General features: G+C 39.9%; 1 protein-coding gene across 1 annotated transcript in view; it reads left to right on the forward strand.

Moving 5' to 3' along the window:
- The first annotated feature begins 238 nt into the window (after positions 1-238).
- Positions 239-27,524, forward strand: part of F13A1 (coagulation factor XIII A chain) — a 407,954-nt gene continuing 380,668 nt past the window's right edge. Inside the window, exon 1 of the mRNA XM_072729187.1 lies at positions 239-295. The gene's annotated coding sequence lies outside the window, so the exon portion shown is untranslated. The remainder of the gene's footprint in view (positions 296-27,524) is intronic.

Consider the following 27,524-nt stretch of genomic DNA (forward strand, 5'->3'; position numbering starts at 1 on the left):
AGGGCCTGCTGCAGAGCCCTCTCTAAGGGACAATCATGGACCATTACATCACCTGCCTGGGCTCCCCGCGCAAGCCCGCACCTGTGCACCACAAGCACCAGATGGCGCCGTTGCCCTAAAATCTAGCGCATTCCCTGGCCTGGAGGTCCTAGGAAAACCTGACCTGAATCTTAAAACTTCCCTAATCACTGCATTTGATTCAAAAGCAAAACAGCAGGAAAAAAAAAAAAAAAAAAATACTGCGCATCCCATCCAGGTCGGAGTAGAGCTCCTCACGGTATTGCGCGGCCCACAGGCAAGTCACCGGTGGTTATTTAAAGTTTGATTTTGGGAAAATGACTTCAAAATGCTGAGACTTTGGGGAGCAGGCGAGCCTGGCCGGCGTCCCCCCCCCCCGCCCCCCCCCCCCCCGCAGCCCCCGACGTGGAGCCTTCCCGAGGCTGCAGCGGCGTGGCTGGCGGAGGTGGCGAGCTCCCGGGACCCACGCAGCATCTGTCCGCGCGGGGCCCGGATGGCAGCGGCCGCACAGGCCTCCAGAAACCTGTGGCTCCGTGGCAGTTCTCCGGCTCTGGCCCGACCCCTCCCTCTGCGCGCCAGCTCCAGGGCTGTGGGCCCTCGGGCTCCGGCCGCGCTGCACCCCCAGGGGGCCCGTGCGCCCAGAGCGCAGGACCTGGTGGCGAGGGAAGAGGTGCCGGGTGGGAGGCCCAGGCACCCCGGGAGGGCCGAATCACACGCACTCCAGGGGTCCTGGCAGCCCAGGGCTTGCCTCTCCTGGGTATTTTGGAGAATTGCCAGGGCTCTCGGCCCCGCAGGCCCATCCCCTGCGCGTGCGCTCCTGGGCAGGTGCGCTCCTGGGCAGGTGCGCGCGGCGGGCTCCCGTGAGGCCCGAGCGGGCTCCTGCGGCCTGGGGCTCCCTCCCCGCGTGCGCCCCACGCTCCCTGCAAACGCTGTGCACCCTCCCCCTCCTCTGCGGCCCCGGCAGCTCCAAGGGCCCCTTGCCCCTGCCCGGTCAGGTGCTCTGCGCCCGTCTGGGCCGTGCACCTGGAAAGGCTGATGAATGTTTCAACGCGATTCCCTGAAGGCAGCCTCTGGGACTGGAGCTGTAAGGACCGACTGTGCGCAAGGAGGGGAGGGGGGGATGCAGGACCTCCCCCGACCGCGCTAATCACTGACCCGCGGGAGGGACCGCGGTGGTCACATCAGTGCGCTTCTTGGTCCCTGTCGGCCTTCGTTGGTTTCCCCAGGAAAGCCGGGGCTGGGGATTCCATGGAAGGGCCCAGGCGTGGTGGTGCCCGCGGAGAAAGGCACAGTAGAAGCACCTGCTGCATTTAATGCACCTGCGTCAGTGCAGAGCCGCACAGCAGAAGCACCTGCTGCATTTAATGCACCTGCGTCAGTGCAGAGCCCCACCTGAGCTCAGCTTAGAGCAGGAGCTTGGGCGAAGTTGCATCCCTGCCCTCAAGGAGGAGAGTTCTAGCTCCTGGGGAAATAAGACTCCTAAAGTGAGGGTGAAACAATGGAATGAAGATGTTTGAGGATGTGTGTATCCCAGGGCCAGTTAAGTGGGCCTGACTGTGAGCAGCACAGGGGTCCGGAGGGGGGAAGGGGGGCGAGTACAGAAGGTAGTGAAGGGGAAGGAAAGGAGCTGAACACTTGGCCAAGAGGCAGACCAAGGACTAGGTCTGACTTGGGCTGGTGTGGGAGAGAGCTCCGCGCCGCTCCTCACACAGGCCTACTGTGTGTCTAGAACTGGTATTTTCTTAAAGTCCCGCCTCCCCCCCATTATATAACAGTTTGGAAATACAGATAAATAGAGGTGCTTGGCTGGCTCAGAGGGTGGAGCGTGTGACTGGAGCTCCAGGTTGTGAGTTGGAGCTTCACCTCGGGTGTAGAGATTAGTTAATTTAAAAAATAAAAAATAAAAAAAAATACAGGTAAATAGAGGAAAATCATTATCTAGAGAAAAGCACTGTTTTTCGGGTTTGTTTTTGTTTTGTTTTGTTTGGTGGTGGGGTGGGGTAGGGGTGGGTTCAAGTTTTTTTGCTGTAGTTGTATGTTAAAAATGCAAAGTATGTAACATACACAGTGTATGTTAAAATTTTTACATTTATGTACTTAAGAAACAATTTCAAATTATATAAAGCAGTATATAGGTTTGTAAATTTTTGGAAAATAAGGAACAATATGAAGACAAAAATAAAAAGCACCCAGATTCCAAGGACATTATAATTCTTTTGGTGTGTTTCCTTAAAACATTTTTTTTCCTGTGCATGTTTGATTACATTGAGACCATATAATACTTATTATTGGGTATGGTGAGTATACAAGCTTTACTAGAAAGCTATGTGAAAAGGGTCTCCTAATCTCAAAGATGGGAAGCATTTCAAGGTTTCTGAGTGGTTCAATGAGCTTCCCTACCCCCAAACACTTGAAGTAAGAGAACCAGTAAGACTTTGGGACTCACAACACTCCAAACGCATCCCAGAAGGTCTTCCTCACAAATCATCCCAATTTCTTATACCACTGGCCTCCGGTTATGGAGAGGGTTCAAACGGTGAAATCCCTTCTTAAGCACCTACTCAGAAAATATGTGCAAACATTGCTTTGTAGCTATCGTTCTTTCTGGTGTCTTGGCCAAAATATTAATGTAATTAATTTTAACACCTGTTATAAAGCAATAAAAAATCCAACTCCCATGGGGAGTTTTTCCTCTGAAATGCTAAATGCAGTAGGAGTATGGGCCAGCATCTACAGAATTTTGAGGAAACGTGGACCAAGGATTTTGTTCTGCATCAAATTATCTTCCACATTGAGAGCCAACAGAAAGACATTTTTATTAAACAAGAAAATATATGATCTGGTACATTTCTTGGAAAAACAAAACAAAACAAAGCCTTGAAGGGGATTTCCATTTCTGTGAAGGAGTAGTTTGTGTCAGAATAACCCTCATGCTGAAGAATGGTGAAAGCTGAATAAAATGAAATGTAAAATAGTCTGAAAGCATCAAAGAACAATCAAGGTTGCCAGGATTCAAAGGATCAAGATGCTAGACAGGAGAGAAATGCATTGAAGTGAGTCTTTTCTTTACAGCTGTTTTGTTCCCCTGGAGCATTTGCCAATTCAGGTCCTGTCACGAGTGCAGAACCCAGACAGAATGTGGTAGCTCATAGCTTGCCACAAAGAAGTTTAGAGTAGAAGGTTGCCAGGACTTGATGGGCCATGAACATAGGGTAAAGGGAACCAGAGAGAATTGAATCTGCAGGCAATTCCTCTTCAAGGCATTTCCAGATTTCCAAGCTGTGCCTGTGAAAAGTGAAAGGCTAAGCAAGGAAACAAAAGCAGCTGTTAAGAGGCTTAAAAGCTGAGCAAAGTTGCTGGTGTGCTCTTGGGGTTGGGTAGACTTGACTTTCAGCTCAGACCACCAAAGAGGAGTAGTCCTGTAAAACGCTGAACTGTCAGTTGAGACCCTAAAGATTAAGCCATAGGAGTGGGACATCCAGCATAGGGTTCAAAAGGGCCCGATTCTTGCCAGGATGTAGACAGACTGCTTTCATATACTTGATTTTTTGCCACAAGCCAAATGAAGTCTTTCTGGAGAAAGATAGCCTATTGCAGTACAACACAATGTGTTGTATTCAGTCCACATTTATCAGGTGAGAAATCAGGAGGGAAAGAGACACTGGCAGGCGAGGTGGAGCAAAGGGGAGTTGTGGCTGCATGGGGGAGATGACTGTGCTTCCCTTGAGGATCATAGGATGCCCTTCTTAGGCCAGATGTGGTCTGCATGGGAGGGAGAGCAGGCGCGTAGCTATTTTTTAAGGTCTGCTCAAGAGGCCTGGCTGGAGGAAATAATGGATTCCAACTGTGAGAGTCTGTGCAAGGCAAACTGCCAGAGGACTCAGGGCTGAGGGGAAACAGCCAGTTGAGATGGGAAGAAAGATCCATGGGTCAGGAATTGCTGTTGGAAAAACCCAATGGGGGAATCTTTCAAGTGCCCAAGAAAATGTCTATGAGGGAAAAAAAGCATCCAGCCACACATACAGCACAAAAATGGCTCTGCTCCTGCATGGTTCTTTTTTTCTAATCCCTTTTCCCTTGGTCCTAATCCAGGGAGGATCAAGGACTAAAGCTGGCAAATTCTGGTAGGTGGAGGATGCCTGGGTGGGGGTGAAGGAGAAGAGGGACAATACCCAGATCCAGATTTCCCTCTGAGGTAACCAGAGGAGACTAGGTCTGACATTAAATGAAAAGGGTTTTGATAATTGTCAGGGACAGAATATTTTAGTTTCTGAATGGCAACTGTGTTTGCAATGTAAGTGACAGTGGGATCTAAGAGTGAGTGGAGATGTCATGGACGTGGACACGTGTTTATCTGAGGGCCTCCAGGCACCCGGAAGAAACACAAATACCTCCTGGGAGACACCTTCCTCTACAAGCCTCTCTGAATTCCCAGGGTTTAAATATAAGCTCAAAATTAAAAGTACAAGCACTCAAGTCAGCAAGCCATGGATAATAAGAATTAGCAGAAGTAAACAACAGATTTAAACCACCAATTTACTTTAACTTTTCTATTGCTCAAATACAGAAAATAAAATATGAAAACTTTGAAGGAATAAAAAAGGAATCATGAAAATAAATTAAGAACAAGAGACTATTGAGATGCCTGGGTAGCTCAGTAGTTGAGCTTCTGTCTTGGGCTCAGGGCATGATCCTGGGATCCCAGGATCGAGTCCTGCTGCTTTTCCCACTGCCTATGTCTCTGCCTCTCTCTGTGTCTCTCATGAATAAATAAATAAAATCTTTAAAAAAAGAAAAAGAGACTATCAACAATGACTAGAAAGATTTGAAAATTAGCCAACAGAACCTAGAAATTAAAAAATATGGTAATTGAAATTAGAGCTCAAAGTATATTTCTAATGTTATATACAAACTAAAAGAATTCGTTAACTAGAGGAATGTTTCTGATAAATCAGCCATATAGAGCAAAGAGGGGAAAAATATAGATAAAAGATATGCAATCATGGAGGATAAAATGTAAAGGTCTAACATATGTCTAATCAGAGTGCATATGAGGTAATAGAGAGGATGGTGGGTGGGAGGCAATACTTGAAGAGATGATTTCTAAAATTTTCCAGAATGATAAAAGCTATTTTTTCCATGAATATAGGGGAGTCAAACAGGGTAAATAAAATATATTTTATTACAGTATTTCAATTGATAGATTGTAGTATAAAACATAAAAAAATCTTAGAAAATTTTAAAAGGTAAATCATCTACAAAATACAGAAAATTGTTAACATCTGAATTCTCAGGAACAATGGAAATCAGAGGACAGTAAAAAATTAAAATCAAAATCTCCAAAGTGACATGAGTAAATAACTACCTAAAATTCTAATTCAAATAAAACTACATCTGAAATTGCACAAAATAATGTCATTTTTAAGTAAAACAAGAATACAGAGAGTTCAGCTTTAAGAAACTTACACTAAATGAATTTCTGAAGGATGCTTTAGAAAGAAAATGATACCAGGAGAATGCCAATGATTAGCAGCTTAAAGTAATAATGTTAATAATATCTTATTTGTGGGGTTTTGAAAAAACTGGATAAACTAAAATAATGGAAAACAATAGCATATAAATTGTGAGGGAGGGGAATGAAGTTAAGGTTTTTGTATTTCTCAGGAGGAGGGTAGGAATATTTTTCCAACTTTACTGAGATATAAAGGCATATAACGTTGTGTAAGTTTAAAGTGTACAATGTAATGATTTGATATATACGTATATTTTTCAAAATGAATATCACAGGGAAGTTAGTTGACATTTCCATCTCCTCACATAATTATAATCTGTGTTTGTGTGCTGTCAATATTTAGGAATTTACTTTCTTAGCAATTTTCAAGCTTATAATACAGTATTGTTAACTATATAGTTCATGCTGTATATTAGGTCCCCAGAACTTAGTCATCTTATAACTGGAAGTTTGTACCCTTGATCAACATTTTCTCCTTTTGCTAGTTCCTGACAACCATCGTTCTACTCTCTGTTCTATGAATTTGGCTCTTTTTAGATTCCACATATAAGTGAGATCATACAGTATTTTTCTTTCTCTGACTTGTTTCATCTAGCATAATGCCCTCAAGTTCCATCTGTTCTGTTGCAAATGGCAGAACTTCCTTTTTTAATGATTAAAAATATTCCAATGAATAAGTATGTATATAACGTATATGTATATGTATATGTATATGTATATGTATATGTATATGTATATCTAACTACCTCACATTTTCCTTGTTCATTTTCCCATCCATGGACACTTAAGTTGTTTGCATGTCTTGGCTATTGTGAATAATACTGCAACAAGGAAGGGTGTACAGGTATTTCTTTTTCATAGTAATTCTAATTCTTTTGAATATATACCTAGAAGTGGGATTACTGGATCAAATAGTAGTTCTATTTTTAATTGTTAAAAGAATCTCCTTACTGTTTTCCATAATGGCTGTGCCAATTTACATTCCTATGAACACTGTACAAGGATTAGGTCACTTCCCTCCACATCTTCACCAATACCTGCTGTCTCTTATCTTTTTGATGGCACCCATTTCAATAGTTGTGAAGTAATATTACAGTGTAGTTTTAATTTGTGTTTTCTCTATGATTGTTGAGCACCTTTCCATGTACCTGTTGGTCATTTGTATGTTTTCTTTGGAAAATTATCTACAATGATCTGTTGTTGGTCATTTGTATGTCTTCTTTGGAAAAGTGTCTATTCAGGGAGGAAAGTAGAGATTTGATTAGCTTCTGACATTGCTAAGTTTGCATGATAAAATTTCAGGAGTGAGCACTGAGAGATTAAAGATAAAGTTTATAATTTTCAAATTAGCAGAAAAGAAGATTGAATAAGAAAAAAAAAACCAAAGCTAAATCAATATAAAAGCATAAAAGGAAAGAAAAACTAGGAAACACAAGGTAGTATGCTTGAAATGGTTGGATAAATCAAAATATTTCCATAATTACAATAAATAAAAAGGATTAACATTATCAATTAAAAGGCAGAGCATAATCAGATTGGGTAAAAAACAAAATCCACTTATTTGAATTTTGGAAACAATAAATCTACAAATTAAGGACATATAAAGAGTAAAAAGAAAACAATAAACCAGGCCAAAACAAACAAACAGAAGTCCAAAACCCCCATAAATAACAACAAAACAAAATACTCCGGGGTACTTGTGTTTTTGTTAAGCAAAACATAAATTATTAAGGCTAGGAGACTAACTATGAAATGTCAAAAGAGTCAATTTACAAGTAGTACATAACAATTCTAAACTTATATGCAGTAATAAAGTGGCTATAAAATGTAGAAAGCAAAAACTATTTAAGTTCTAGGAGAGAGAGAAAAATCCTCTGTCATAGTGAAAGATTTCAAACTACCTCTCTAGTATTTGAAGAATACATAAAAACAGGTGGAGAAGATGAGAAAACATTGTTAGAAATTTGACTTAATGGATATAAATTGAGTCCTCTACCCAATAACTGGAGAACACATCTTCTCAAGAGCACATGCAGCATTTTCAAAAACATGGTATTTAATAGTCCTTAGAGCAAGTAGAAAAACTTCAAAGAACTATCATCTAGAGGTCCTTTAAGTTATTGTCATTTTTTTAAATTATTTTTTTCTTTTTGCTGCTCTGTCTGGTTGAGTTCTCTTGCTTTACCTTTCAGCTCACTGATCCATTCTTCTACTTCACCCAGTCTGCTGTTGAACCCCTCTAGTGTATTTTCCAATTCTCTCCTCAGTTCTGTGTCTTCCATTTGGTACTTTCTTATATTTTCTCTCATTGTTGAAGTTCCCACTGTGTTTATGCATTCTTCCCCCAAGTTTGGGAAGCATCTTTATGACCATTCCTTAGAATTATTTATCAGGTAGATTACTTCAAATCATTAAGGTCATATTAAAAATGACAAGCAAGAATCATTGTCTTCTTTCATTTGCGAATGTTTTATAGTTCAACAAAAATTTCATAGTTCTCTGCTTTTTCGTTTTGTTTGATTCTCTGTGTTTGAATGTATTAGGCAAAAACAGCTCTCTCAGCCTTGAAGGAGTGGCCTTATAGGTGATGATTCTTCTCATTTAACTTAGCCCTAGCTCTTGATTGTCTCTCAGTCTTTGTAATTATCTAAACTTCTTGGTTTATTCCTAGTATGCTGCCATTGTTGGGGTATGCAAGGACAATCAGTGCAGGGCCCTGGGGGGGGGGGCATGGCCTATCAAGAACTTCCTTTCTGATTGTTACAGTCCTGTGGAGCTTTGAAATGTCAGCCCTTTTGGCCACCAGGGCCAGGTGATCAAGCATTGTGCCCTGCGTCGATTGCCCATGCCAGCTGACATTAGAGAGGCAGGGGGAGGTGTAGAGGGCAGAGCATGCTAGCTGGCTTCAGAAAGCAGTGGGAAAGTGTCTTGATTTGTGTGTGCCCAATGGCTTCAGTAATGCCATGAGAGAGTGCCATGTCTGTGTGCCTCTGCTGGCTTCAAGCTGCAAGTGGGACAATACCACTACCATTGTTTTCCAGCCCAGCCAGATGATAGGGAAGCACTACAACTGCCTGCATTCTATGACCTTAGCAAGTGCTGAGACCACTGGCACCTACCTGGAAAGGGTGCTGGGTCTGAGTCACCCACCTGTGCTGCCTGCTCTATGTAGAGTACAACAATGGTGTCCTTCAGTGTCTCCATCTCCACCGATCATTTCATGATCCCGCACCCCTCCAGCCATCACTCCTTCATCAGCAAATAAATGTCCCTTAAGTATAGTCTAGGTACTGTTTCAAACTAGGTACTTTTCTTTTTTTCTTTTTTTTTTAAATTAATTTTTATTGGTGTTCAATTTACCAACATACAGAAAAACACCCAGTGCTCATCCCGTCAAGTGTCCGCCTCAGTGCCTGTCACCCATTCCCCTCCAACACCCGCCCTCCTCCCCTTCCACCACCCCTAGTTCGTTTCCCCGAGTTAGGAGTCTTTATGTTCTGTCTCCCTTCCTGATATTTCCCAACATTTCTTTTCCCTTCCTTTATATTCCCTTTCACTATTATTTATATTCCCCAAATGAATGAGAACATACACTGTTTGTCCTTCTCCGATTGACTTACTTCACTCAGCATAATACCCTCCAGTTCCATCCACGTTGAAGCAAATGGTGGGTATTTTTCGTTTCTAATGGCTGAGGAATATTCCATTGTATACATAAACCACATCTTCTTTATCCATCATCTTTCGATGGACACCGAGGCTCCTTCCACAGTTTGGCTATTGTGGCCATTGCTGATAGAAACATCAGGGTGCAGGTGTCCCGACGTTTCATTGCATCTGAATCTTTGGGGTAAATCCCCAACAGTGCAATTGCTGGGTCGTAGGGCAGGTCTATTTTTAACTCTTTGAGGAACCTCCACACAGTTTTCCAGAGTGGCTGCACCAGTTCACATTCCCACCAACAGTGTAAGAGGGTTCCCTTTTCTCCGCATCCTCTCCAACATTTGTTGTTTCCTGCCTTGTTAATTTTCCCCATTCTCACTGGTGTGAGGTGGTCTCTCATTGTGGTTTTGATTTGTATTTCCCTGATGGCAAGTGATGCAGAGCATTTTCTCATGTGCATGTTGGCCATGTCCATGTCTTCCTCTGTGAGATTTCTCTTCATGTCTTTTGCCCATTTCATGATTGGGTTGTTTGTTTTTTTGGTGTTGAGTTTAATAAGTTCTTTATAGATTTTGGAAACTAGCCCTTTATCTGATATGTCATTTGCAAATATCTTCTCCCATTCTGTAGGTTGTCTTTTAGTTTTGTTGACTGTATCTTTGCTGTGCAAAAGCTTCTGATCTTGATGAAGTCCCAATAGATGGCTTCCCAGGAGAATTCTATCAAACGTTTAAAGAAGAAATCATACCTATTCTACTAAAGCTGTTTGTAAAGATAGAAAGAGATGGAGTACTTCCAAATTCGTTCTATGAGGCCAGCATCACCTTAATTCCGAAACCAGACAAAGATCCCACCAAAAAGGAGAATTACAGACCAATATCCCTGATGAAAATGGATGCAAAAATTCTCAACAAGATACTAGCCAATAGGATCCAACAACACATTAAGAAAATTATTCACCATGACCAAGTAGGATTTATCCCTGGGACACAAGGCTGGTTCAACACTCGTAAAACCATCAATGTGATTCATCATATCAGCAAGAGAAAAACCAAGAACCATATGATACTCTCATTAGATGCAGAGAAAGCATTTGACAAAATACAGCCTCCATTCCTGATCAAAACCCTTCAGAGTGTTGGGATAGAGGGAACTTTCCTTGACATCTTAAAAGCCATTTACGAAAAGCCCACAGCAAATATCATTCTCAATGGGGAAGCACTGGGAGCCTTTCCCCTAAGATCAGGAACAAGACAGGGATGTCCACTCTCACCACTGCTGTTCAACATAGTTCTGGAAGTCCTCGCCTCAGCAATCAGACAACAAAAAGACATTAAAGGCATTCAGATTGGCAAAGAAGAAGTCAAACTCTCCCTCTTCGCCGATGACATGATACTCTACATAGAAAACCCAAAAGCCTCCACCCCAAGATTGCTAGAACTCATACAGCAATTTGGTAGCGTGGCAGGATACAAAATCAATGCCCAGAAATCAATGGCATTTCTATACACTAACAATGAGACTGAAGAAAGAGAAATTAAGGAGTCAATCCCATTTACAATTGCACCCAAAAGCATAAGATACCTAGGAATAAACCTAACCAAAGAGGTAAAGGATCTATACCCTAAAAACTATAGAACACTTCTGAAGGAAATTGAGGAAGACACAAAGAGATGGAAAAATATTCCATGCTCATGGATTGGCAGAATTAATATTGTAAAAATGTCAATGTTACCCAGGGCAGTTTACACGTTTAATGCAATCCCTATCAAAAAATACCATGGACTTTCTTCAGAGAGTTAGAACAAATTATTTTAAGATTTGTGTGGAATCAGAAAAGACCCCGAATAGCCAGGGGAATTTTAAAAAAGAAAACCATAGCTGGGGGCATCACAATGCCAGATTTCAGGTTGTACCACAAAGCTGTGGTCATCAAGACAGTGTGGTACTGGCACAAAAACAGACACATAGATCAATGGAACAGAATAGAGAACCCAGAAGTGGACCCTGAAATGTATGGTCATCTAATATTCGATAAAGGAGGAAAGACTATCCATTGGAAGAAAGACAGTCTCTTCAATAAATGGTGCTGGGAAAATTGGACATCCACATGCAGAAGAATGAAACTGGACCACTCTCTTGCACCATACACAAAGATAAACTCAAAATGGATGAGAGATCTAAATGTGAGACAAGATTCCATCAAAATCCTAGAGGAGAACACAGGCAACACCCTTTTTGAACTTGGCCACAGTAACTTCTTGCAAGATACATCCACAAAGGCAAAAGAAACAAAAGCAAAAATGAACTATTGGGACTTCATCAAGACAAACTAGGTACTTTTCAAACTGGTGAGTCTCATGGTGAGCAAGACCACATGTGGACCCTCCAAGAGGAATTTCTATGGCACTTTGGGAACCTTGGTATTAGCCCCTAAACTGCTGATTTTTCCCGGCCAATAATTTCAGGGGCTCATCTCTCTGATGCAGATTCTAGGGGCTGGCATGCCCAAACCCTCGTTCCTCCTGGAGAAGCCCTTGTCTGGTGAGATCCCTCTGTATTGTATGTTGCTACACCAGGAGTGGGTTTTTGTTTTGTGTGTGTGTGTGTGTGTGAGAGAGAGAGAGAGAGAGAGAGATCATTTCTCTGATTCTCCTATTGATCTCAATGTGACCTTTAATCCTTTTTTTGTGGAGAAAAGTTCATCTAGTTTTTAGATCTTTTTCAGAGGGAAATGACCTATATGTATCTATAGATTTGGTGCATTTATGGGAGAAGGTACATTTAGGATCTTTCTATACTGGCAGCTTGGAGCCCTCCCCTTCCTCCACCAGGATTTCTTTCTTTCTTTCTTTTTTTCCACTAGGATTTCTTAAACAAGATATAAAATAAAGCTCATAAAGGAAGAGGTGGATATATTTAACCACAAAGAGAGAGGCAGAGCCAGATCATGAAGGGCATTGTAGGCTCTAGAAAAGAACTTGATTATTATACTGAGTATCATGGAAAGACATTGGAGGATTTTGAGTAGAAGATTATTATAATAGGATAAAAAATATATTTTTAAAAAATCGTATGTAGGTATGTATTTATTTATTTATTTATTTGAGAGAGAGAGCAATCAGGAAGAGGGGCAGAGGTAGATAATCTCAAGCAGATTTTGTGCTGAGCATGGAGCCTGATGTGGGGCTCAGTCTCATGACCCTGAGATCATGACCTAAGCCAAAATCAGGAGTCCGAGGCTTAACCAACTGACCCACTCAGGCACCCCTAATATGATTTATATTTAAGAAAAATCTCTTTGTATGTCTTGTTAGATAACAGATAAGGGGTAGGAATGGAGGAAGAAAACTAGTAAGGAGATTATTATAGCAGTCTAGTCACAAGATCCTGGAGCTTGGATGGAATGGCTATGATCGTGACAGAAGGGAATAGATTCAGAACGTATTTTGGAAAAGGAGCTGATAGAGTAGGCACAGGTTACAATTGAACGGACCAAATCAAAGATAATTCAAAGGACTTTTACCCTGAGCAACTGGGCAGCTGTGATGCTACTTACTGACATAAAGAATTCAAAGAAGGGACTATTTAAGGAGAGGCTGAGAAAATATTTAAGAATTTCGTTTTGCCTACCAGTCAGCCAGTTGGCTTTGTAAAGAAAGCATTTAGGGGCACAAGTATGGAGTCTGCTGCTGAGGTCAGGAGTGGAGATATCCGAATTTGGATAGTCACCAACATATAGATGGTATTTATAGCCGTAGATTAGGAAAGGAAGTTTGGGGTCATGATACAGAGGATCTATATGCCAAAGACATTTTACACAACCTGAGTACTTCATATCAACATTGAAATGTAGTGCACCTATGTGCTCCAAAGTATTTGATGATTCAAAGCTCCTGGGATGGGTTGAACATGAAATAAGTGTCCTACTATTTTTACAATGTGATAGATAGATAGATAGATAGATAGATAGATAGATAGATAGATGATAGATAGATAGAACTTAACACTTTCTTCCACTGGTGAATATTAGTAAATATTAAGATGTTTTAGTCTTTGTATTTAGCACACCAGAGAGAATCAGAATATGTTTTTTGTTTTTTGTCTGTTTTCTTCCTACTAGATCTGCCACTACTAAGGTATAAGACCTTGGGTTAAGTCAGTTGGTCTTTTGTTTAGGGATTTCTCATCTACTGAGATAAGGGTCTTGGCCTACATGACTTCTAAGATTCTATGATTACAACTGAAGTGACATAAGTTATTTTTTTGTGTGTGACATAAATTATTAATAGCAACATTATCATTCTTGTAGAGGGAAATGCCTTTGTTAGAAAAAAACACAATAAGTCATATGAGGTTAGCAAGAGAAAAGGAAATGAAAGAGCTAAATGTTCTATGATAGAAATAACCCATTTTTAGTAAAACACTGATGTTGCTGTGAGAGAGGGTTTGGGTAAGGAGAAGGAGAGAGTTTTAGCAGAACTTTATTTGTGTTAGTGTAACCAGTGAACAATTGATGACCAGGCCACCAAAAGCAGTTTGGAAAAAGGATTATACTCTGCTCAGTTTCTGTTGTTTGCTTTGGTGTAATATAAATTTCTTTGACATTCCCAAACTTCTAATAAAATCTGTCACATGAAGTATTGGTGTGAGTATGGTTTAACTTACTTGCTTGTTTGGTGAGTTTTGTTTGTGAAAAAGAAAGCACCATTTCCATATCTGGATTAATTTGGTACAGAATAGAAGGGCGTGTAGGGAATTATGATAAGATTCACATTTACAACTAGTTCTGTAGAAATAAAGTGCTTTCAGCCAGGAGTAACCATGAGAATGAAAGGCTCTCCTGGGAAGTCACATAAGTCTTTGGCAGGACATCAGACTGTCCACAAATCTTGACATTGTTCAAGCCAAAGGAACTAAACAATCAGGGTAAGTCCTGGCTCTCGCCAGTTCTCACAGGCTATTCATCAAACTTGCAGATTTTGGAAGAACACTGAGTAAGCAGAACCGTTTTTGATATAATACATATTTTGCTATAACAAACTTCTTTGCATTATTCAAAGCAATTCCACCTATGTATTTTTTTCTACTTCTGATTGATATTAATAAAGAGATTTATGAAACCCTCCATCTGCTCATTTATGTTTTTATCTAGCCCTTAATGGGAATTGGAGAAAAATAGCATCACTTTAAAACATGTGCTTACATCTACAAGTGAGCCAAAAATTAAACCAAGATATTTTCCAATACAGAAGAAATAGTAACTGCATTTGTGTTTTTTGTCATCCAAGGTGTTTCTTGTTTGTCTCTATAGCATAGCAAGGAACAATTCAGCTTGACCAGGGAAAAGAATGCAAATCGTGGCCTCATTTGAAAGGTGCTTGAGATTGACCTAGGTCATTTTAAAATTTCTTTTTGGTAATTATATCCACCGTCCAATTTCTTTTTCCTAATTATTTTTAAATGAAAAGAAAAAAACAACAATCCGTGATTAACTTATTTTTGAACTTGCCTGAAAACCTTTTTGTTTTAAACAAACAACGACTTGTGTCCATTGATCCTGTAGAACATTAGCCCTTGAAAGAAGAAAGTAAAAATTAGCCAAAGACACTGAGCAAGTTCCTACTTCAATGGGCTGACCCTCTGTCCTGGAGGAATTTTATCTCAAGAATCTGGAAGGGGATTTGGGTGAAGTCTTTGAAATATTAGAGACAGAGGTGAGGGATGCGTGGGTCGCTCAGCGGTTGAGTGTCTGCCTTTGGCTCAGGTCATGGTCCTAGGGTTTGGGGTTCGAGTCCCACATCAAACTCCCCATGTAGAGCCTGCTTCTCCCCCTGCCTATGTCTCTGCCTCTCTCTCTCTCTCTTTATGTCTCATGAATAAAAAAAATAAAATCTTTTAAAAAAAGAGAGAGAGAGAGAGAGAGACAGGGACCAGAAGACTGAAGAAGGTAAATGTGGTCTTGGTTTTCTAAAAAGGGAATTAAGGTGGATATTAATGACTAATACCAGCATAGTATATTCCTTTTTAAAAATTTTCACTTTTAAAGATGATAGCCCATATTTTTATATGCCATGACTTTTTTTTTTTAAGACTTTATTCTTTACAGAGAGAGAGAATGAGAGAGCGAGAGTATGCACAGCAAAGGAAGCAGCAGGCAGAGGGAGAGGGACAAGCAGACTCTCCATTGAGCAGGGAGCCTGACTCTGGGCTCAATCCCAGGACCCTGAATTCATGACCTGAGCCAAAGGCAGACTGAGCCAGCAGGGCCTCCCAACATGCCATGACTTTTTAACCAAGTTGTTACCAAGCTAGTATAGTGTTGGTGGAGTAGAGAGTATGGGACATGATGCCTATTTTGGAATTCTGACTTTACCACATATTGTCTGTGAGACCCTGAATAAAATTTCCTCTTCTATAAAAAGAGTTTAATAATATCCTCTTCAGAAGACTTTTGTGGGGATTACTGAGTTATGAGAAAAATATTTAGCAGTAATTGGTAAATTATAAACACTATACAATTATGAATGTAGAAAATCCTGAGATTTTTACTGAGTGTTTAGGAACTTCTCCTGTTTTTCTGTAAGCATGATTCATGTTCTGATGAACATTCATTTACAAAAGTCTTTGAAAACATTTGATTGTTTTCTTTATTTTTTAAAGATTTCATTTATGTATTCATGAGAGACAGAGGGGGGGGGGCAGAGACATAGGCAGAGGGAGAAGCAGGCTCCATGCAAGGATCCCGACGTGGGGCTCAGTCCCAGGTCTCCAGGATCAGGCCTTGGGCCGAAGGTGGAGCTAAACCGCTGAGCCACCTGGGCTGCCCCATTTCTGGTTATTTTCTTAAGATTACTTCTTAGATGTGAAGACTTTTGGTGACAAGGTACATACAATTTTAAGTCTTTTGATTCTTTTTTCCAAACTGACTACCAGAAAAGCTTTTCCTACCTTTCCTACCAGTGAAACACTAGACATTTCCACTAAAAAATAAGTATATGTACTTGTATACCCCAATTTCCTGAGGTGCAGGAATGTGGAAATAGTATTTTACTATCGTTTTAATTTGCATTTTTTTTATTAGGTTTCTTTCCTTGGTTAATGGTCTAATCCATTCTTTATAACTCTAATCCCACTTGCTAGCCACTCCTATTATTTCAGACAGTTATCTTATTTCCCTCACTGGTGGATATAGATCAGTAATTCTTTCAGCCATTTATCACATGAAATAGTTTCTAGAAAAGGCTGCACTATTCTGAATGTATTCCAGTTTATCATTGTCCCTCTTAAAACATGGCGCCAGAATCGAACATAATACTCCACGTGGGGTCAGACCAGCTGTTATGTGTGCCAAGGAATAGGATGGTTCAATTATAATGTGTTTTTCTTTTGAGAATCCATTAGTGTTTAGTTCCCTTTGAGTTTCTATTGAATCTTGCAGTGACTTAGAGTGGATTTAGGGCAGAGTAGTTTTTTTGACTAAAGGACTATTTTTAAAAATTGTGTTTTAAATGGCCTTTTTTCCCTCCTATCTGTTATATGATGTTCTAAGACCACATGGTGTAACTATTATCTTTTGGATTCTGAATTCTATACCTCCATTAGTGTGGCTCTGGGCTGTGTTAGCTATTTTAGTAGACATCTTACGCTTTGCATCCTATAGAGCTGATAGTTAATGGATTCTTTCTATGTAGAGTGATTGAGGCACATATAAGAGGAATGGAAGTGGCTAGATATGATTCTGAGAGATTTAGCTCAGCAGTGGACAGCCTTGCAAAGGAAGAGAGAAGACTCGTTAGAGGTTTTTTTGATTACTGTTCTGATTCACCAAAAAGGTATGATTATCATCACTGTTGTTTCAAATTACATACACCCCTTAGAAATTAATGTCCCATACTCATTCATTTTATTACCTATACTATACATTTTATTACCTATACTCATTCATTTTATTACCTTTATTATTTTATTACCTTAAGGAAGCAGGTGGTGGACAGGTGAAATATTTTGAGAGAGAGTAAACATTGTATGTTAATGTGTGAAGCTGACTAATATATATATACTTTATTCCATTCACTTCAGGTCTGAGTGCCATTATGACCTTTGAGGAAGCTTTAGGGAATAAGCTAGTCTGACAGAACCAAGAACTGTTACATTTGAATACTATTATTGGAACTGTTACACTTGGAATATTGTTGTTACTGCTATTGATGAGACCTAAAAATCAGACCTAGAGGGCAGTGGTGGGAAGGTAGGAATCCTGAGAGGAGGAAACGTTTATTTACCAAACTGGGTATCTAACTTGATTCTGAGCACTAAGATTTTGAGAGCTGTCTAGACTGTTGAAACAGAGAAGGAACACAAATGCAGGACTCAGATAGCTTGCTGAGTCCAGTAGGCTCTGGTATAAAGTGAAGAGAGAGGCATATGAAGATATTGAAAAGCAAATTCACTTGGATAAGGTTTTCTACTGGTAGTCAACCAGTGCCAGCCTCCTATGACCATACCCTCTTCTCTCTTAAAGCTTGAACCACCTGGTGATTTTGTGACTTTATGAGATGATATCTAACAGGTATGAATCTGACGTGAGCTAAGTCAAAAAGTCTAGAATGGGAGAAAGAGGAGGGATGGGCATTGTGACAGAGACTTGTGATCTTATTTAACCATAGGGTCAAATTTACCAAGTGACTGGTTGTATTATTCAGGTATTACACCCAGAGGAATTCTTTTTATAAATATGACATAATTATAATTTTATGAATGAAAAACTCTAATCAATTCTTCAGTGAAAAATTCTGATCCAAATGGTTACTTGTAAATGTGAGTGAAAATAACCTCTTGCATTTAACTAAAAGACATTATAGTTTTAGCTTTAAGGAAACAAACAACTTTAATTCTCATTAAATGCTACACTAGCCATGTTTTGGGCTAGAACTTTCATGACACTGATAAACTCTTAGATCCACTTGTTCCATTGCCTATTTTTCTAGTTGACACTGATATTTTGTACTCTTTGGTATGGACAAAAGTCTTATCCATAAAACTGAGTTTTTTTTTTCTTTAGCAATTTTTTGCTAAAAAAAATTGTTTTCTTTTTTTAGCAGTTGCAAATGTCATTTTGTTTGTAGAATTTGGACTTTGAGACCTCAGCTTTCCTTCACTGGCCATGGAGTCCAAGAAAGTATAATGGTTCTTACATCATTACAGTGACTTACCTTAAATTTTGCAAGTTTGTAGATCCCAAATGTGCTATCAAGAACTACATAAGGGGTGGCTGAGAAAACATAAAGGAAATCTAGTATAATTGCCACAGCCCTTGAGATTCACACTCTCTAGGGAGAAGCTTCTATCACACATTGTACCTTTCTAAGGCAGATCTGCTGGGAGATGCATGTCCTGGTGTTGAGGTTTGCCAGAACATTCTTTTAAAAAGAGCTAGCTTCCCTGCTGAACAGCAGTGTTAATTTTTCATGGACTTACACTGCGATGAAGAGCATGAAAAGGAGAGAGAGGTTTCGGAAAAAAAGTGTTGAAGCAAAATAAAAGAGGCCTTGCTCTGGTTTGAGAAAGAACATGGAGACTGTTCTTGAAAGTTTGTTCATTAGCTAAGACAGAAGTTAAACATGGAACATTTTAATGCAATTAACTCTTTGGTGAAAATTTCCTGGGAAAAAGGAAGGAAGGCTGTGCCAAGTCTAGTCCAGTTAGTATCAGACTGAAAACTGCTTGGAAATGATAACAATCACATTTCCACTCTGGCAGGAGAGTCTGTCTAATAAAGAGCTGCTTTGACCAAAGAAGGGGGAGCTTGCCACAATCGGAATGAAATCACTGGCTGTCTGGTCCTCTGATTATCCACCTGTTAAATGAAGGAACAATAAGCTTTCTCCTATTACAAAATTACCCAACTTTCCATCAAAATATTTTGGCACATAGAATATTTTTTACTTTAAATATGGATTTGAGCTGCTGTTTTTAATAGAAACGATACTAATATTCAGCTTTTCCTCTTTCTGTCTCTTTATATTGATCTTAAATGATAAAGCTGTGAGTTGTTTTTTTTTTTTTCCTGTGCTTCTATATTTACATACCTAAAGTCAGCATTTTGGCCCTAATGGCTAGTCAGTCTGCTAGGCATTATTGAATGTCAATTAGCTACCACTTGATCTACAAATATATAAAAGTCAAAACCACAGTTGGTTCTTTTTGTCACTTGGTTTTACTTTCATTTTTTTGGACCTCCATTATACCAAGTCGAATTAATCATACTCTTCAGTTCATAAGTGAGCATCACTGGTCATGGTATTGAGGCTCTGGTAGGGAACTTCTAAGATGGTTCTGTGAGCTCTTCCTCCTGGTGTTCACTCATTGTGTAGTACCTTCCCCTTGAGTGTGTGCTGCACCTAATGACTTATTTCTGATAAACAGAATACAGCAAAATTGAGACCAGGGCTTGCATCTTGGATACCCACCCTCCCACTCACTTGTTTGCTCTGAGAGAATCAAGCTGCCACGCTGTGACCTGCTTTATATAAAGACCCAGATGGCAAGGAACTGAAGGAGCCTTCTGGTCAACAACCAGTGAAGAACTAAAGCCTTCAGTCCGCCAGCCCGCAAGGAACTGAATCCTGCTAATAATCACACAAGTGAGCTTGAAAGTGGATCCTACCCCACTTAAACATGCACTAGAATATTTTATTTTTTTTTATTTTTTTTATTTTTTTTGCACTAGAATATTTTAAACATTTTCCTTAAATATATGTGAATTATTGGCAAACTTATAATGCTGTTTTATGTGTTTGCATTCTTTACTTACATAAATGGTATTGTGATATATATATCTCATTCCAGTTTTTACTTTTATTACTTTGTCTTTCAGATCAATTCAAATTTCTTTTCTTTTTAAGATTTTATTTATTCATGAGAGACGTAGAGAGAGAGAGGCAGAGGCAGAGGGATAAGCAGGTTCCCTGCTGTGACCTTGATACGGGACTTGATCCTAGGACCTGGGGAGCAGGACTTGAGACAAAGTCAGATGCTTAACCACTGAGCTACCCAGGTGCCCCACCTTTAAAGATCTATTTAAATTTCTTATGTATGTATAGTCCACTACTACTACATTATGATTATTACATAATGTTTAATTGTGAACATTCTAATGGTCCATTTCCAAATGATGGACACTTAGGAGGTCCCCGAGTACTTGCAACCACAAAATAATATTGCAATGAGCATCATCATACCTATCTTCTTGTGCATGTGCCCGTTCATATCTAAGAGTTGAGATTAGTAGGCCATTTATAGATAATTAAGGGTACTTTTGGCATTCCTACTTAAAAGTGCCTTAAATAAGTAATAACCTAAGTTGTCTCAGATAATAAGAGTACTAGAGGAAACATTAGCAGCTTGGTCACCTAATCAAGGATCCAGATGTGCTCCATCTTTCTTCTCTACCATTCCTTTACAAGCCAGTGTTATTTTCTCCAGTGGTCACAGGTGGTTGTTAGCAGCCCTGAGCATCACATGAAGACATAATCACAGCCGTAGAGACAATGAAGGCTATAGCCTCCCATATATTTCTTTTATTATAGAAGAAAACTTTTATCACATATCCTTTAGTAGATGTTCCCTTGGGTTCCATTGATTAGCACTTATATATGTTGCAATGGAGGCTGGGAAAGCAAGTGTCTGGAATTTTTGGCTGCCAGTGTAGAAAGTGGGATGGTTAATTTTAGATGTCAAGTTGACTGGGCCACAGGGTGCCTGGATATTTAGTTAAACATGATTCTGGGTGTGTCTGTAAGGGTGTTTCTGGACTAGATTAACATTTGAATCAGTAGACTGGTAAAGTAGAGTGCCTCTCTCATGTGGGTGGGCCTAATCCAATGCATTAGAGGCCTGTAAGGAACAAAAGGTGGAATAATGAGAATTTGCTCTTTACCTGTCTTTAAGTTCAGTCTTGGGATCCCTGGGTGGCGCAGCGGTTTAGTGCCTGCCTTTGGCCCAGGGCGCGATCCTGGAGACCCGGGATTGAATCCCACATCGGGCTCCCGGTGCATGGAGCCTGCTTCTCCCTCTGCCTATGTCTCTGCCTCTCTCTCTGTGTAACTATCATAAATAAATAAACATTTAAAAAAAAGAAAGAAATATCAGTCTTCTCTTGCACTGATTCTTTTTTTTTTTTAAATTGGAGTTCAATTTGCCAACATATAGCATAACACCCAGCGCTCTCATCCCAGCAAGTGCCCCCTCAGTGCCCGTCACCCAGTCACCCCCACCCCCCGTCCACCTCCCCTTCCACTACGCCTTGTTCGTTTCCCAGAGTTACCTGTGTTTCATATTCTGTCTCCCTCTCTGATATTTCCCACTCATTTTCTCTCCTTTCCCCTTTATTCCCTTTCACTATTTTTTATATTCCCCAAATGAATGAGACCATATAATGTTTGTCCTTCTCCAATTGACTTATTTCACTCAGCATAATACCCTCCAGTTCCATCCACGTCGAAGCAAATGGTGGGTATTTGTCGTTTCTAATGGCTGAGGAATATTCCATTGTATACATAGGCCACAGCTTCTTTATCCATCATCTGTCGATGGACACCGAGGCTCCTTCTACAGTTTGGCTATCGTGGACATTGTTGCTAGAAATCTCGGGGTGCAGGTATCCCGACGTTTCACTGCATCTGTATCTTTGGGGTAAATCCCCAGCAGTGCAATTGCTGGGTCATAGGGCAGGTCTATTTTTAACTCTTTGAGGAACCTCCACACAGTTTTCCAAAGTGGCTGCACCAGTTCACATTCCCACGAAGAGTCTTGCACTGATTCTGAAACACAGTCACCTGTCTGGGTCTCAGGGCTTTGGATTCAGAATGGAACAATACCCTGCATCTCCTGTGTCTCCAGTTTATAGACAGAAGATTGTGAGACTTCTCAGCCTCCTTAATGGCATGGGTCAATTCCTTATAACAAAACTCTTTCTCTCTCTCTCTGCATATCCTATTGATTCTGTTTCTCAGTACCCTGAGTAATACAAGAGGTTTCCTCTGACAACAAAGGGAGTCAAGGAGGCTGTGTGGCAGTTTCTACTACATACTGTACATGCTATTTACAGTCACTAAAACTGACCAAATACTACACCAATGCACCAGTCAGCCATTGTCAAAATGATACTGTGAAACAAACTGTCCCAAAATTAAATGGCCTAAAATAATAATAATTTATTGTCACTCATATATCTGTGGGTCAGCTGGGAGTTCAATTAGGGTGGTTCTAGGCTTCAGGTTGGGTTCAAGTGTGTTTCATCTATCTCTCATCCTCCTTCAACTGTTGGACTCAGGGCACATTCTTTTCATGGCAATGACAGAAGAAGGGATCAAGCCCACCACCAAGCACATTTCGAGCTTGTGTGCAAGTCATTTTTGTTAGCATACTATTGGCCAAAACAAGTCATATGACCAAGATTAAAGCCCAGGAGCAGAGAAGTGCTTAGGGAAGCCTGCTACAAAGCCACTTTGAGTCACATGGCCAAGTCCAATGGGGCAAAGAGATATATCCCTTTTATGGAAGGGGTGGAGAGGTAGTGAAGGCACTTAAACAATAGCCTAATATACCATAACCAATATCTTCTCACATGCATGAGTTTCTCATATGGCAATATCATCACTAACACTTGGTATTTACTAACACTCATATTTTGCCAACAGAATGAATATAAAGTTATTTTAATATATAGATCTCTGATTATTTATGAATGAAGCTGAATATTTATTCATATACGCATTATTTGGATTTCTTCCTTCTGTGAATTATCTATGCATATACATATTCATTGTGCATCTTAAAATGATTTCCTATATAGTTCTTATTAATTTGTAGGAGTTCCTTCCATCTTACTGATATTAACCACAGTACATTTTAGGTGCTGCATATCTCTTCATTCACCATATTAACTTTGTGGCATTCTACAGTGAGTAGAAATCATCATTTTTGTTGTAGTCAGCATCCTTTTCACTTTATGTTTTTGGAGTATAAAAATTTCTTCCACACATCTTAATGTCACAATATTTTTAAAAACTTTTTATATTTGCTTTAATTTTTATGTCTAGGTTTTTAATCAATTTAGATTTATATTTTTTAATAGGTCATTAGGTAGACATGTTTATTTATATCATGAGTTACTAAAAAATTCCATCCTTTCCCAACAGATTTATAATGCAATGTCTACTATAGAATAAATTCCCACATTTACTTGCATTTGTTTCTGGGCTTCTTATTCCATTCCTTTGATCTCTTTGTTTTTTTCTGATGCCAATACCACCCCTTCCCCGCCCCCTTTTTTCTTTTTAATTACTTCATCTTTGAGATATCTTATTTTCTGGTTGGACAATTTTGTTTGCTTTGTTCTTCCAGACATCTTTTTGAATAAATTTGTCAAGGTCTTACAAAATCCTCCTGGAATTTTGATTGAAATTGCATTTCGTTTATAAATCAATTTGGAGAGAATTATTTTGGTAAAACAAACTCTTTGAGAAAAGAGACTAAGAGCTCTTTGTTGAAAGTGTATACAGATTGAGTAGTTTCTGAAATCAACATATTGGAGTAAACTTCCTTGGGTTAAATGAGATACTCTTTCATAATTGTCTGGAATAAGCTTGGGATCGCTCAATGTGTTTGATTTGTACTATCATGATAGGAGCAAAAATACATAAAGAGGACACTTGTGTGTTTTGGAGGCAATCATTGCTTAACCATAGCACTTGGCTTCTTTTCTTTATACTGTCTGACCCTAAGCGCTAGTGCTTATCCTCTTCAGTGATTTGCTTAGTTCTTTAAGGAATACTATCACTTCTAGCTTTATATTTAAGATTCCTGGAGCTATTTATATCTCTTCAGACTTGCCCAATGTTGCATTTGTTCAGCTAGGTTATCTAATTATCCCACTATGTTAATGAGACCAAGCTCATTAGAACCATCTCTTTCTGAGTCCTTCAGTATCCTCCTAACCCTGGCCAACCATCTTGGAAATGTATGCTATTGAAAACAAGGGAAACCTAGAGTGTGCTTGAGAAAGTTCAAACCCTTTGCCACTCCTGGAAAACACCTCGAGAGTCACAAGCTTACTAATAGCCTAATTTTCATATAGAAAGGACAGACCTGATCATTATTTGTAGCCCATTTAAGGTAGTTAATGAGGAATTACCTAATGAAGAGGCTAGAAAAATGTAGCACAAGGATAGCTTTGAATTGGCTTAATCTTCTTTGTCCAGTGAAAGTCTATTCATCTTTTTAACCCTCCAAAAGGGAGTCCAAAGGGGTGACTCATTTGAATATTTAGCAACATATTAAATACAGTTTAGATTCACTATTGTACTTAAAAAAATAACGTTGTTTAATGAGTGCATTTCTAACATATAACTCACTGAGAGGATAAACATGCCTTTTCAGTGTGCTATTTAAGAAAGAAATGTATTAAATGAGCCCAGAATTGTTAAACTTAGCTCTATAAATGTTCAGCAATTTTCTACTTTTCCCTTGCTTTGTCTGCATATCTCCTTTTTCTTTCCAACCTCGGCTGGGTTCTTTTTAAAGTTACTGTCTTCTGAACCATGTAATTTTCAGTAACAAGACAGCTAGGTGACATATTGCAATATCAGAATTGTTGAGTCAGGGCTCCATCATAATTTCACAACTGTTAAAATCCCCACATTGGAAAATATGACTAATTCCTTCTAATTCTCAAAAGTCTTCTCCAGAGAAAAATCGTATTTTGTGCTACTCGGATGTCATAAAAACAGCTCCCTCACGGCTCCTAACTTAGTTTGTTGGGGTCTTACCTAATAGAAAGTTGATGTTCATAACCAGTTGCATTAAAAGCTTTCCTCATAATTCTGTTTAAGAAATAAATAGGGCAGAAACCACCTACAGACCCGACGTTGAATTTTATTTAAAAAAGAAATGTTTTGTGTCCAGTTCAAACCAATAGGTTCATGCTTCTGAAGGTGCTTTTAAAATTCTTCATAGATATTGCCCAAATTCTTCTTGCCTTGCAGAGACCTATAATTTCTAGGTAACACAGAAAGCATTCTCCAAACTACAGAGAGAGAGAGATTTCTGAGAATTTTGGGTACATGGGTGGTCACCACATTTCTTTTGGCAAAATAACCAGAGCCACAGGCCCAAGTGAAATTACTGTTACACTTCCGTATAAGTAATTGTAACAGCTGATATTTCTCAGTGTTTAATAGGTGCTCCTCCTGAATTGGCCCATCCTTACAGCAACCCATTGAGGCAGGTGTTACCATATTCATTTTACAGATAAGGCACCAAGGGTGCAGGGTAGTTAGACGACCTCATTTTGTATATGAGGAATTTGTATACTCTGTAATTGCAGTTCTTGCTCCTTGTAGCCAACAGAGTCAATGCTTTGCTCAGATCACCTCAACTTTCCCATATGCCATTTTTTATGTGCCCACTGGTTTTGGAGTGCTTTCCTTTTCCAGAACCTCAGGGCACTGAGCCCTGCTGGCCTGCATAGTCTGGAAGCAGGAAGTGCCAGGGGAATTTGTGCCATGTATCTACTGGATGATGGCTATAGAAGTATGAGAGCCCCAGGCCCTTGTCTTGAAGAACACACCTTCCATTCCTAAGCTCCCTGCAGACTCAGGTTAAGGCTCTTTGTGCAGGAGGACTCTGCCTCCATCTGCCTTCTGGCTTGGCCTCTTTCCTTCACCGTCTTGCTCCTCCACTCTGCTGCTGGCTTCTTCCTAGGAACCTTTCCTCAGAAAGTCTTTTGCTTATGAATCCTCATCTCAGGATCTGTTTCTGGGGAGCCTAACCTAAGGCACTCACTCCTCTCACCTATAATTCCACAGGACAGGTTTCTCTTGGAACATGAAAGGGAGATGTATGGTAATATGCTCAGACTCACTTACAGAAGCTGTGAATCTTGGAACTTTTCAAAAAAGGAAGAAAATGAAACTACATCTTTAGATGCCTTTTCTGCACTGTGCATCTTAGCTGGGGATACCTGAGAGTTTTGTTTAACCTTCCACTCCATCATTCCAGGGAACGTGCCTTGGGGTTCTCATGAATTGTTCTGGGAAGAAAAGGTGGATCTTTTTTATGCTTAGGGTATCCTTTTACTTTAATCCAGTCAGCTCATTCTTTTTTTTTTTTTTTAAACAACCTTATTTTTTTTTATTTATGATAGGCACACAGTGAGAGAGAGAGGCAGAGACGCAGGCAGAGGGAGAAGCAGGCTCCATGCACCGGGAGCCTGACATGGGATTCGATCCCGGGTCTCCAGGATCGCGCCCTGGGCCAAAGGCAGGCGCTAAACGCTGTGCCACCCAGGGATCCCCAGTCAGCTCATTCTTAATAGTCTGTCCTCAAATCATGCTTCATCTTTTAATTTATTTTTTATTTAAACTAATGAGAGAATTTACTGATCATCACAACTGTAAAACCCAGAGCCAGGGGCTAGCTCTGGGCACAGCCGGATTCTAGGACTCCAACAATACCCTTAGGACCTGGTCTCCCTCTGCTGGTCCTCTTTGCTCTGCTCTGTTCCTTTTTGCTTTTTAAAAAATTTTTATTTAAATTAATTAATATATAATGTATTATTGGTTTCAGAGGTAGAGGTCAGTGATTCATAGTCTTATATTACACCCACTGCTCATTACATCACATGCCCTCCCTAATGTCCATCACCCAGTTACTCCATCCCCCTATTCTCCTCCCTCCAGCGGTCTTCAGTGTGTTTCCTATGATTAAGAGTCTCTTAGGGTTTGTCTCCCTCTCTGATTTTGTCTTGTTTTATTTTTTCCTCTCTTCACTATGAGCCTCTGGTTTGTTAGTTAAACTCCACATATGCATGAGATCATATGGCAATTGTCTTTGACTTATTTTGCTTAGCATAGTATCCTCTGGTTCCAGCCACATCATTGCAAATGGCAAGATTTCTTTCTTTCTTTCTTTTTTTTTTTTTTTTAAATTTATTTTATGATAGTCACAGAGAGAGAGAGAATGGCAGAGACATAGGCAGAGGGAGAAGCAGGCTCCATGCACCGGGAGCCCGACGTGGGATTCGATCCCGGGTCTCCAGGATCGCGCCCTGGGCCAAAGGCAGGCGCCAAACCGCTGCGCCACCCAGGGATCCCTCTTTCTTTCTTTCTTTCTTTCTTTTTTTTTTTATGGCTGCATACTCCATCTTTTTAGTTGTGATATTTCTCTCTGATATAATAGGCTCATCTACCATTGAAAGCAAGATGAAACCTGTTGATAATATTAAGTTTTCTCAAAGAGGAATACTTATCCCAAGACAAGAAGTGAT

Source organism: Vulpes vulpes, chromosome 12 (assembly GCF_048418805.1).
Source record: "Vulpes vulpes isolate BD-2025 chromosome 12, VulVul3, whole genome shotgun sequence".
In the NCBI taxonomy this organism is placed as follows: domain Eukaryota; kingdom Metazoa; phylum Chordata; class Mammalia; order Carnivora; family Canidae; genus Vulpes; species Vulpes vulpes.